At 34.0% G+C, this 11,159-nt stretch overlaps 1 long non-coding RNA gene across 2 annotated transcripts; it reads right to left on the bottom strand.

Annotated features, from left to right (window-relative positions):
- Positions 1–5,974: 5,974 nt before the first annotated feature.
- LOC128211155 (uncharacterized) lies at positions 5,975–9,633 on the bottom strand. Of its 2 annotated transcripts, XR_008257225.1 has the most exons (5): positions 9,159–9,633; positions 8,817–8,931; positions 8,129–8,245; positions 6,986–7,388; positions 5,975–6,639 (listed from the first exon to the last, which is right to left on the bottom strand). It is a non-coding gene; the product is annotated as an uncharacterized LOC128211155 (long non-coding RNA). The 2 variants fall into 2 exon arrangements; XR_008257224.1 differs by having other exon boundaries at positions 5,975–7,388.
- Positions 9,634–11,159: the final 1,526 nt, after the last annotated feature.

Raw genomic sequence — 11,159 nt, forward strand, 5'->3', positions numbered from 1 at the left:
CTCCTTATTTTGACCGGAAGTTTCGCAATCATTCCACGAAACGCGAACAACATACTGAATTTATAAAAAAAAATCACAATAAACACGCTTTAAGTTCTCCATGGTTTGATTTAACTAATGAAACATAAACATCGGAACGTTTTTGTTGTAAAACATTTCTATATAGCTGCAGAAATTGCGAGAAATAAGGGGTATGACAAAAACTACTTTCACTTTTGACAGGCCGTTGTTATGGTAACGGGTACCTGTTCTGTTTCCCCGCGTATTTCCGACTGGTTTACGTGGTTTGTGCAGTAAAAAGACCTATAATTAACAAGTACAAAAGTTGCTGCAAGATGCAGCAATTGGATGTTAGCGCGGGCCAACTATTGGTTATGCAAGTCTTTATGTAGGGTCAGAACGAAGTAAATAAAGTAAGGACTAACATTGATTGTAGATGTAAAATAAAGTTGATTAAAAGATGAAAGAATTGGGCTGTTGTTTCGGAAATGAAAAAAAAAACGTAACACAATAACAATTGTACAACTGATGGTATATTTATGACAGAAACCATAATTGTATCAAATAACTTTATTCATGAACTGTATCAATATACACACATTTATAAAATACAACATGGCCACAGTGGTGGTTTTCTTTTGGAGTGGCTGATATGATAGCTGAAATGTTAAATATGCCAACATGATTTGGTAAGTTCTGGGCAAAGTTCGAAACGTTGAGAATTTGAAGTACTTTGGTGAAATGTTGACTTTAAACAGGAGTAGCACCAAAGGTTTATCCAAAAATCTAATTAAGGACATGTGCTTAAAACAATGTTTACTTTTGGCTAATAATCCGCGAAACAAGTTGACCGTTATAATTAAGTGTTACAAAGCTATTGTTTCTAACTGAAAAACACATAAAACTGTTTGCTTATGTAACAGATTTTAACACAATTAAAAAAAATACATTTAACAAAAACTAAAAGAAGTTGGTTATACATGAGCTGAAAGAAAGAAGTCTGATCATCATTATTAATGTAATTTTCCTTGTTCTGTGGCGTAGATGATTTATAGGCATGCAGAATGTTTTAAACAAAGGAAACAAGTTTAGCATATACTGACACTTAAAATATAACATTGAAATATAAGAATAAATACTGCATTGAATATTACTGAAATATGAACATATGTACAAACAAGAAAGAACATGAGCAATATGACATTTTATATACATTTTGTATACAACAAAAAGTAATAAGCATTATAACAAAATATACAGAGTTAGTATGTATGCTGGGAATGGCAGAGTTGTACTGAAATGTAATAAACAATAGAAAGAATATTTTTTATAATTTGGTGTAAGTGCGACATATACATTATGACCAATACTTGGAATAAGAATGCACACAGACAAATTAATACAATACTAAAATACATGCTGCCACTATTTCATAAGCAATGAAATGGAACAGTTATGAAAGAAAAGAATATAAATGAAAATGCATGAAAACCTAGTAATATGTACCTAGTATGCAAATGCACAGTATTTGAATGAAACTATTTATAGGATGATAAATATCTTTTACATGGGGGGTGGGCTTAAAAAGACTCAGTTTCAGTTGTTATGTTGGAATGAATTGGGTTGATAATAGGTTTATTTGTTAAATGATTTACTAAGGCCACAACAAATTGATCATTTGTTCGTCGGATTTGCCGCACCTAAAATTCGAAAAACGAAAAAAAAATAAAATAAACTTTTTTTTTGCGCCCGCATTTACTATTTGGCCGCGCATATTATTTTTTTTGTTTACTTCTGAATTTCCTCTATTTTCTGAAGTTATTTTACTAAGAATTTAATCCTTCAACGTCAACTTCGCCTTTTTTGAAGGTATTTCCATGCTTTACATTCTTCGCGAGCAAAATTTCCTCGTGTCAGGACAAAATCAGGTCCGGGTAACCGCAAAACAGCCGATATTTGTTGACAGTCTTTTTTTGTCGGGAATATTTTGCAGGACGCACCGTTGTTATTTATTTCCGGTATTAATTTTCGGGTTACTTTCAGTTTTCGTAATGTAAAATACACGTTTTAAATGAAAATCAGTGTCAAAGTCAATGGATTACAGTCTTCAGTAAACAACAACAGTTTCACATCGTCGAAGTCAATAATTATATATGTGTGTTTTAAGTAATTCATTGTTTTGTACTCAAAATTTTGTGTTAAATAATAACTAAATCGGATTTTGAGTGCAAAACTTATATTAAAATACACGGACACACGACTTAACACAATTGAACATGTTTTGGTGAGTTATTTTTTAAATTTTCTAAAATGCATTTCTCAGTTTTCATATAATCATAATCGTTATAAACAGATAAAAATAGTAGGACTTGTAAATGTTTTAGAAACAGCCTGTACATTGAATTTATGAACCAGTCAATCCACGCCCCCTCCCCCCCCCCCCAGGTCCTGGGGTATACCAGGGATAGTCGGGGAAATGGGCCAAGTTTTTACCTTCCAGGTGGCCCCACAGTGCCGGGTGAATGCAGTGGATATACCCGGGGTTGGCTGGACTGAAAATCAAAGTCCCCGCTATTCCCCGGACCTTGGGGCGTGGTTACAATTGACTAGTGCATTACATACACATGGACAGTATAAAAAAACATCAGTAAAATCAGAAAATAAAACCTTTTATAAGTAAAATGACTGTTTTAATTTTCTCAATTCTTCGTTTTTATCCACTTGTTTTCTTTGATCCATTTGTATAAAATGGCCTGAATTAAAGTGGCCTGTTTCTTATGGGCATTGGTTTATACTATTTTTTTTTAGCTCGATTGTGACGAAAGCTGATAGCTTATAGAATCACTCTCGAGTCCGTTTCCTGGGCAGAAACCAGTACTGTGTCCTTTTTTTGACAAGCTATGAGAAAGTACCCCTGGTGGGGATCGAACCCACAACCTCTTAGGTGAGAGGCGGACACCTATACCACTAGACCACTCTCACCCTCTTACGGGCATTGAAGCTATGGAGGCCGACATGATATTCTTTTTCAAGGCACGGACCTATAAACCATAGGTTCGGGGTAAAGGCGGGTTCTTTAAAGGGAAATATCTTTATTCCACCACCTGCTCTAATATAATGACTGGTGCCACATTTGCAGATTTGTTTGATACTGCTTTATTTATGTTGTCCCGCAATTTAATCCACAGTGTCTTTATTAGATATGTTCTCTGTGTTATTTACATTTTCAATCTTCTGAAATGTCAAAGTCACTAGTAGTTGACACCAATTTAATCATGTGCTTCAAGAGGTTCAAATTTAGACCTGACCCAATATTTAGAAATGCTCAAATCATGAATAACTCATACAAGTCTAAAATGTTTTTTTTGTAATAGTAAGTTACGGAATGAATACAATAGTTTTCTTTTTGGTCTTCGAATAATTGTATGTTACTATGAGGAATGTTGTCTTTACAATAATCCACGTTTAAATTGAAGTTAATAGTAAAGCACTGGACCTTATTGCCATTTGTTAAATATTGAGAGAGATTTTCATGTCACTGTGATACAATCAAAACCTTTTCATTAATAACTGAACATATGTTTGCAATTAAAAAGCATTTCTTGACATAATTGTATGATAAATTTGGTAACAAATATACTTTTTATTTTTTTTTAATTTTTCGCCTTGCGCTCGCCTCTGATTTGCCTTAAATTCAAAAAAAAAATATTTTTTTTTTTTTCGCTCGCTCGCTCCTACTTTTTTTGGGCAAAATCCGTAGAACAAATGATCAATTTGTTGTGGCCTAACTTAAAAGTTGAAAGTTGTCAAACCCAAAACTATAAATGATATGCCTGGAGTTTTATATTATCAGCATAAGCATTGCTGATATGGTTGATAGCCAAAAGGCCATTATTTTTTAAAGTTTGAAAAGTCATAAATCACGAAAATGAAAAACAACAACACACAATAGAATGGTTAAGGGTCATGCAAAAAAAGCAGGGTAAGTTGAGAAGTTGAAACAGGCATACTTTTTTAAGCATTATGAATTCTAATGTAAAATGTAAATGGAGAGTTAGTGCCTATAAAAGAGACATTGAATGATATATTCATCAGAGTTAAAGCTGCACTCTCACACATTGAACGTTTTGACAACTTTTTCATTTTTTGACTTAGAACGAGCCATATTTTGCGAAAATCCATTGAAACCAGTTATATAAGACTGCTGACAAAAAAGATTGCAGATTTTTATACTTAAGTTCAAAAATGTTTTAAATGCAATTTTCTTAAACTGTTAGTAACAGCTTAAGCCATAAGACATTAATTTTCAAATGGAAATATGAAAATCTGTGATTTGATCTTTTGTCAGTAATCTATCATTTGTTTGCGGATATTTACACAAAATTTGCGCTTTCCAAGACAAACAATAAAAAAAGTTGTACAAATGGTAAATCTGTGAGGGTGCAGCTTTAAGCATAACAGGTAGTAAAGAAGGGTGACATGGCAAAATAACATAGTGATATAAATACAAGTATTTCTTGTAAATTAACATTTTGTAACTGTTTAAGTGAGATGTTGAAAAACAGAACATTGTTAAATATATGTACATATAAGACATTAATTTAAACATTAATGGGAATTAAACTTAGCAAAAGCATAATGATATCTACAGAGCATTATGTCAACATCAGTGTTCAGATAGACAAAACCTTGAATGAGAAGTCTTATAATACTGTCAAATGTCTCTGATTTTAGGAACATGTTTTGTAAATAATTATTAAAATTGCAGAACATTTAAGAAAACAATAGGAAGATAAGTATCATTATGATGAGGTTATTAAATAATGTTACGATTCTGTAAAGTCATATATGGAGACTGTAAGATATTGGCACAACTGTAACTTAACATATTGACATAATGGTAAAACACAATGGCAAAAATGGAAGTACACTATTTTATAAATATCAAATTTCAAATCCCCCGCCACGGAGTGGGGAGGGGATTACAGAAACACTTCATCAGTCTGTCTGTCCGTCTGGCTGTAACATTTCGTGTCCGTGCTATAACTTACTTATGCAATGATGGATTACCATCTTGCTTGGTACAAATGTTGTCCTCATTGAGACGATGAGCAGTGACATTGACCAGGGTCCATAACTCAAAGATCAAAGTCACACGAGTTATTTAAATGTCAGAGTACACATACTCGTGTCCGCGCTATAAACTCTTCCTACATATATCACGTTTGGTCACAGTATATCAGCCTTAACTGAAACAGTAATCTATTTTTAGTAACAGTGACAACGACCATAGGGGGCCAAAAAGCATCCATTAAAGTTCTGCATAAACTTGTCCTATATACCAAGTTTGGTCACACTATGTCAACCCTTACTTGAGTTATTCAGTACTTACCATAATTATATTTTGACCTTGACCTAGACCATAACTCTCGGGGCCAAAAAAACAATCTCAGGAAAGGTCTCTATAAACTCTTCCTATATACCAAATTTGGTACCAATTAGAAGACCCTTACTTAAGTTATTCAAAACCAACCCTTTTTCTATTAATAGTAACCTTGACCTTGATCATAGGGGCCTCAAACGCATTCCCATGAAAGGTCTCCATAAGCTCTTTGCATATACCAAGTTTGGTCTCTTTATGTCAAACCTAGCTAAAATTATTCGATACATAAGGTGACTTCGATGCTGCTCTTACACCACCCGCCCGAACAATGACACAGGTCATTCAAATATCTTGTTTTCCCTTTATGAAAATGTGGTAAGGAATATAAAAATGTGCCTTTCAAAAGAAATTAAAAGAAGAGTTAAAAAGAAAAAAAAACATTCAAGGGCAATAATTTGTTTTTAGGGCTAACATGAAGTTATGTTCCTTAGTGTAAGATGGTCGTCAATAATTCTGCGAAGTATTAAGTGCATTGAATGAATTTATAGAAGTTTTTTTAATTAAAATCCCAACTTGCCCTAAAACTTTAACTTGCCCTAAAACTTTAACCTAAGTCAATCAGGGGCCATAACTTGTATTAAGGATTATATGAATGAAGGGTATAGAAGTTATCAATAAATATATCAACCTGCTCTTAAATTTTAACCTAAGTTCCATAGTCAATCAGGGGCCATTATGTGTATAAAATATGATATGGAGTTATCTTACCTAATTATGTGATGGCACTGAACAACTGTGTAAAGTATTAAGTCAATTGAATGAAGGGTATTGGACTTATTAGTGGAAATCCCAACTTGTTCTATAACTTTAACCTGCCCTAAACCTTTAACCTAAGTCAATCAGGGGCTATAACTTGTATTAAGGATAATACAGAGTTATGTAACCTCATTGTGTGATGGTCCTGAACAAATGTGTCAAGCATTAAGTTAAATGAACGAATGATAGAGAAGTTATTAATAAATATCCCAACCTGCCCTAAAACTTTAACCTAAGTTTGATAGTCAATCAGGGGCCATAACTTGTATAAAGGAGTTATCTATTCCCATTATATGATGGCCTTGAACAACTGTGTGAGGTATTAAGTCAATTGAATGAAGAGTATTGGACTTATAAGTGAAAATCCCAACTTGCCCTAAAACTTGAACCGGACACCGACACCAGAGCGAATAGTCCACCTTATTCTTAAGATAGTCGAGCTAAAAAAACACAAATGTGATAATATATTTATAACATGTGTTTTCTCTTCAAAAACAGTGAAACAAGGTTATGACATCACCACAAAATACATGTATCACTTTATCGAAAATACTTAAGGCTTGCTATTTCATCGATATTATGAATCAAGACTCATTTTTCTTTTTTTTTAGCCAAAATAACCTTGACATTGATCTTACCTACACTACACACAATATGTATAACTTTAACAAATACTCTTTTATTATGTTCAAATATTCAAGAATATTTTAGGTTACTGATCATACAACTTGTATTTCTATATTCTTGACCAGTGGTTGTGTACAATTTTGATCAGATTCAACATACCGCTCAGGTTGCGAGAAAAACAAATTGCCTTGTGTTGACTTGATGTAGTGTCAGCTAAAGCATTGAGGCAGGTTGTTTCGTTAAGAATAAATTTGGTCCTTTCACACTTGCAATGACAAGTTTTTCATTTTCAAACTTTCCTCTAGTGTTTATAGGGAAAAGCACTGTGAGGTAGAAGTGAAGTGCAGGAACGTCACCGATTGTTTTCAGTTCAGGTATTGTGATGAGGAGTAACTCAACTATTGAAGATCAAGTTGGAACAGTTTCCGCATTTCATACCTACTGCTGCGTTTGATAACAACCTCAGCTGTGCAAAAGTAGGCCACTTGTGTGAGGGACTGGCTCTAACATAGAGGACATTTGTCAAGGTCCATTTACTTGTTGCCACAAGTTGCTTGTTGCTCTAAAAAGATATGAAAGGAGTTTGTTATGATATCATGATAAGTGAATGTAGCACTGAAGACCTGATAACATGAAACATGAGAAATAAAATAACTCTAAACATTAAACTGAGGTGAATTTGTTAGGTTTCAAGGTTGATTTCATAAGCTTTATTCGAAATGTGAATTGACAGGTAATTTGCAATTTGATGTCAATTCTGAATCAGGTTATACAAATCAAACATTGATGCATGGATTGCAGAATAATAATTAAGATTAAGTATTTATATACAAGTAATGATTTCATTACTTTATTCAGCTATTGAGTTAAGCAATTTTGTTAGAAAAAAGTGAAAAAATGTTATTAATTTTTAGGAAGGCTTGTTTATAGGTCATGTATTTTGTGCGAAATAAATATCAAAATGATGTCTAAAAAAAGATTATATTGTGAAATAATGTAAGCTTGTAGAGTTAATTTTTTTTAAACTTATATGAAATTGTGAATAATTGTAAATACATTCAATTATTTATTAAAATGCATTGAAACATCCATATGTTTTTGTTTTATTAAAGGTTGAATGTTAATACCAAAAGCAGTGTTATTTAAAGTTGCAGTTAAAAACTTAGCAAAAGATTTGCCTAGCTTTAGTTGTGTTACATAACAACACAAAATGCAGAAGGTTTGGGATTTCATTTTTAATATGAATGCTGGCTATTGTTCTGAAACCATAAAGTTAACAGGAAACTAAGAAAGAGAACAAACCTGGTTTTGGGCAGCGGGGCAGCACTGATATTTGTAGGCTGAAGAATACTCATTTCTTGGAACTCCTCAGTCCTGGCCCATTATTGTTGGTGGCCATTTTTTGCAGTTTTCATCTATCTGTTCAATATTTACAACTCTTGTGGTAGAAATTGGAATGTAGGATGATAAATATAAATATACATTTTATTGAGACAGAATCCCGTAAAACATGTTTATTATTTTAAACTAATGCACCAGTCAATTATAACCACGACTCCAAGGTCCGGGGGTATACCGGGGATAGCCGGGGAAATGGACCATGTTTTTAACTTTCAGGTGGCCCTGCATTGCCGGGTGAATGGGATGGTTATGTCTTCGCTTTAAATATAGCAGGGAATGGGCCTTACCTAGGGCCCCTGGGGTGCGGGGGCATTTGGCGAGATTAAACTATCTGTTCATCCTCGCAGGACGGGATTTTAGCCAAGGTTGGCTGGACCTATGGTTAGGGTCCTCGCTATTCCCCTGACCGGGGTGTGGGGGCGTGGTTTCAATTGACTGATGCATTAGTCTAAAATAATAACTGGTGCATAATGAAAACGATGCAAAAATTTAATGACTACGAACAAATCACCTTAAACTCGTTACATACAGACTGACATGCAAACTTTGCGCTTGCATTACAAAGAAGGGCTTGAAATAGCATCCCTACCATTGTGACTCATTCAGATAGACGCGTTAATGTCCAAATAAAACGTTTTGGTTGCGGTATTTCACTTCGAATCACCCTCTCGCAATTTTGACCTTGACCGCACACTCGCCTATGTCTGAAATGCAAGAAGCGTTTTCATTGGACGGCTATCATTCCTGGTTTTAATGACGCAATTTGGAAAAGCCTTCAAATGTTGTCCAAAATGAAAGTAGGAATACCGCAAAAAAAACCGTGCTACTGTTTAAATCGAAAGACACGAAACCTGCTTTTAAAATGATAAATATAAAATAACAATAGTTTTTCAGTTCACTACAAATGTACGTAAAAAGAAAATGAAATTACCTTTCCCCAACCGCCAGCGTGTTGACCTTGATATCCCTAGTCTACTGGACGCTTGCATCTGACCCGTACGTGTCATAACCGAGTAATCAGATAATAGACTAGTTCACCGATTTTCTAAGATTATTGTAAGATACATTCTGCGCATTCGTGGTTTATTCTTTTATGTAAAAATATTTAAATAAAAAAGAGAAGTTTTCTCAACAACTGTGCATTTATGATATTTTTTCTCTAAAAGAGTTATTTAAAAAAATCTCTGGTTTTAATTTGCCTTATATTTTCAAAGCTTCACATATTAGAAGATTACCAATCTTCTATTGCAAAATCGAACAGGAACCAGTCTAATGGCGAACTGCTTCGGAATTATCCGAGAGCGGACGGTAAGAAACGGCGCATGCGCGAACAAAAAAATGAAAACGCCGCATGCGCAAGCCCATTGCACCAGGGACGCTTCTAAAACAATCAATATATGCGCCGGGCGCCGATGCGCCCGCGCAATGACAATTGGTACACCAGTTGTTTCTGGGATATGGGTTATAGAACACTAATTTTATTTTCTTCTTAACATTGGAGCAACGTTCGTCGGAAAAAATAAAACTAAAACTACGAAAATGAATTTTATTTTTATTTGGGTTTTGCAATATTTAGGTACGGCGCTCCCGTAAATCTAAAGATATAAAAACTCTGGCCTAAGAGTAAAACAACAATAAAAGATATGCTGTCGAATATTCTTCGAGATATGAAAACGAGATTAATCACAATTTACATCGGTTGTTGCCCTGAAAACAGTCTTACGGATAACCTTATGTTCCCCAAAAGACCCATCCGCGGACGCCAACGCCCACCTCGTTCACAAACGGTGGAGGAAAATACTAAATGAAGCAAAAGCTTAACATTCATTACAGCATCCAGGGTAGGAATATAAGAGCACTGATTGTGGAAATCGAACGCCTACCTGTCTAAAAATTGCATATGTGTCATAAATTTTAGTCAATTATACCGCAGAGTTGAAAACAGCATGTATTCTTTTCTTTCTCTTCGAGATTCTTTTTTTCAAATACGAACGGACATTTATCATGTTTTACATTAAATGTTTTAAAATTCATGAAATAAGTATATTATTTGTCACAACTTCCAAATTTTAGACTTTTGTCACTTTATTAATATGTCAAGTCGAAAAATTAAAAGCAAAACGAAAACAGAAAAAAATCACGCTTACCTATAATGCTATCAGTAAAAGATAGGTAAGATATGGTATTTCTTGTGTTCTTAGCCATTTTTGTCATTTCAACACTATTAGAAAATAAACCGAATAGAACAAAGCACGTGACCAGTTCCTTCTTGTTGTAACCAGAACCATTTCTCCAAGATGGTATTCCAGCAAACGTTTTACAAAGGGCCAGCATTCGTCCACTTTCTCGTACAAGAAGTCTCGATAGTAACTGGTCCATTATGCCAATTTTTGATTCATGTTTGTGAAATCTGGGGTAATCTTAAATCGAAGGAAACTGAGATAATACAGCTGAAATTTTGCAAACCACTGTTTGAGGGACTCGTTCACAGGGTTAACGTTGGCAACAAAACTATATAGTTTTTTATTGATATTGAGTTATTTCACTTACTTTTATGAACAAAGACCGGACAGCAACTGGAACATACGCATTTGGTAAATCCAAGTCTAAAATAATTCAGTTTTGATAACTTTTCGTGGCGAAATAGACCATATTCTGACATTTAAAAATGATAATGATTAACATTAAAGGTCTAATTTGTAATAAGCATTTTTTTCACATTTCACACGAAATTAAAACCATTCGATGCCTGACCCTTTTACACATGAACGAATGTTAGATCTTTTTTAAACTGTCTGTTATTTGTACAGTACAACCTACCTTTATAGTTAAAAAAAACATGCAGTGATATTCCATATATATGCAACTAAGGTTAATCTTATGGTCATACATCATTGACTTCATCCACTATACTGGTCAGTTATCAATTACA

This window comes from Mya arenaria, chromosome 12 (genome assembly GCF_026914265.1).
Source record: "Mya arenaria isolate MELC-2E11 chromosome 12, ASM2691426v1".
Taxonomy (NCBI): Eukaryota; Metazoa; Mollusca; class Bivalvia; order Myida; family Myidae; genus Mya; species Mya arenaria.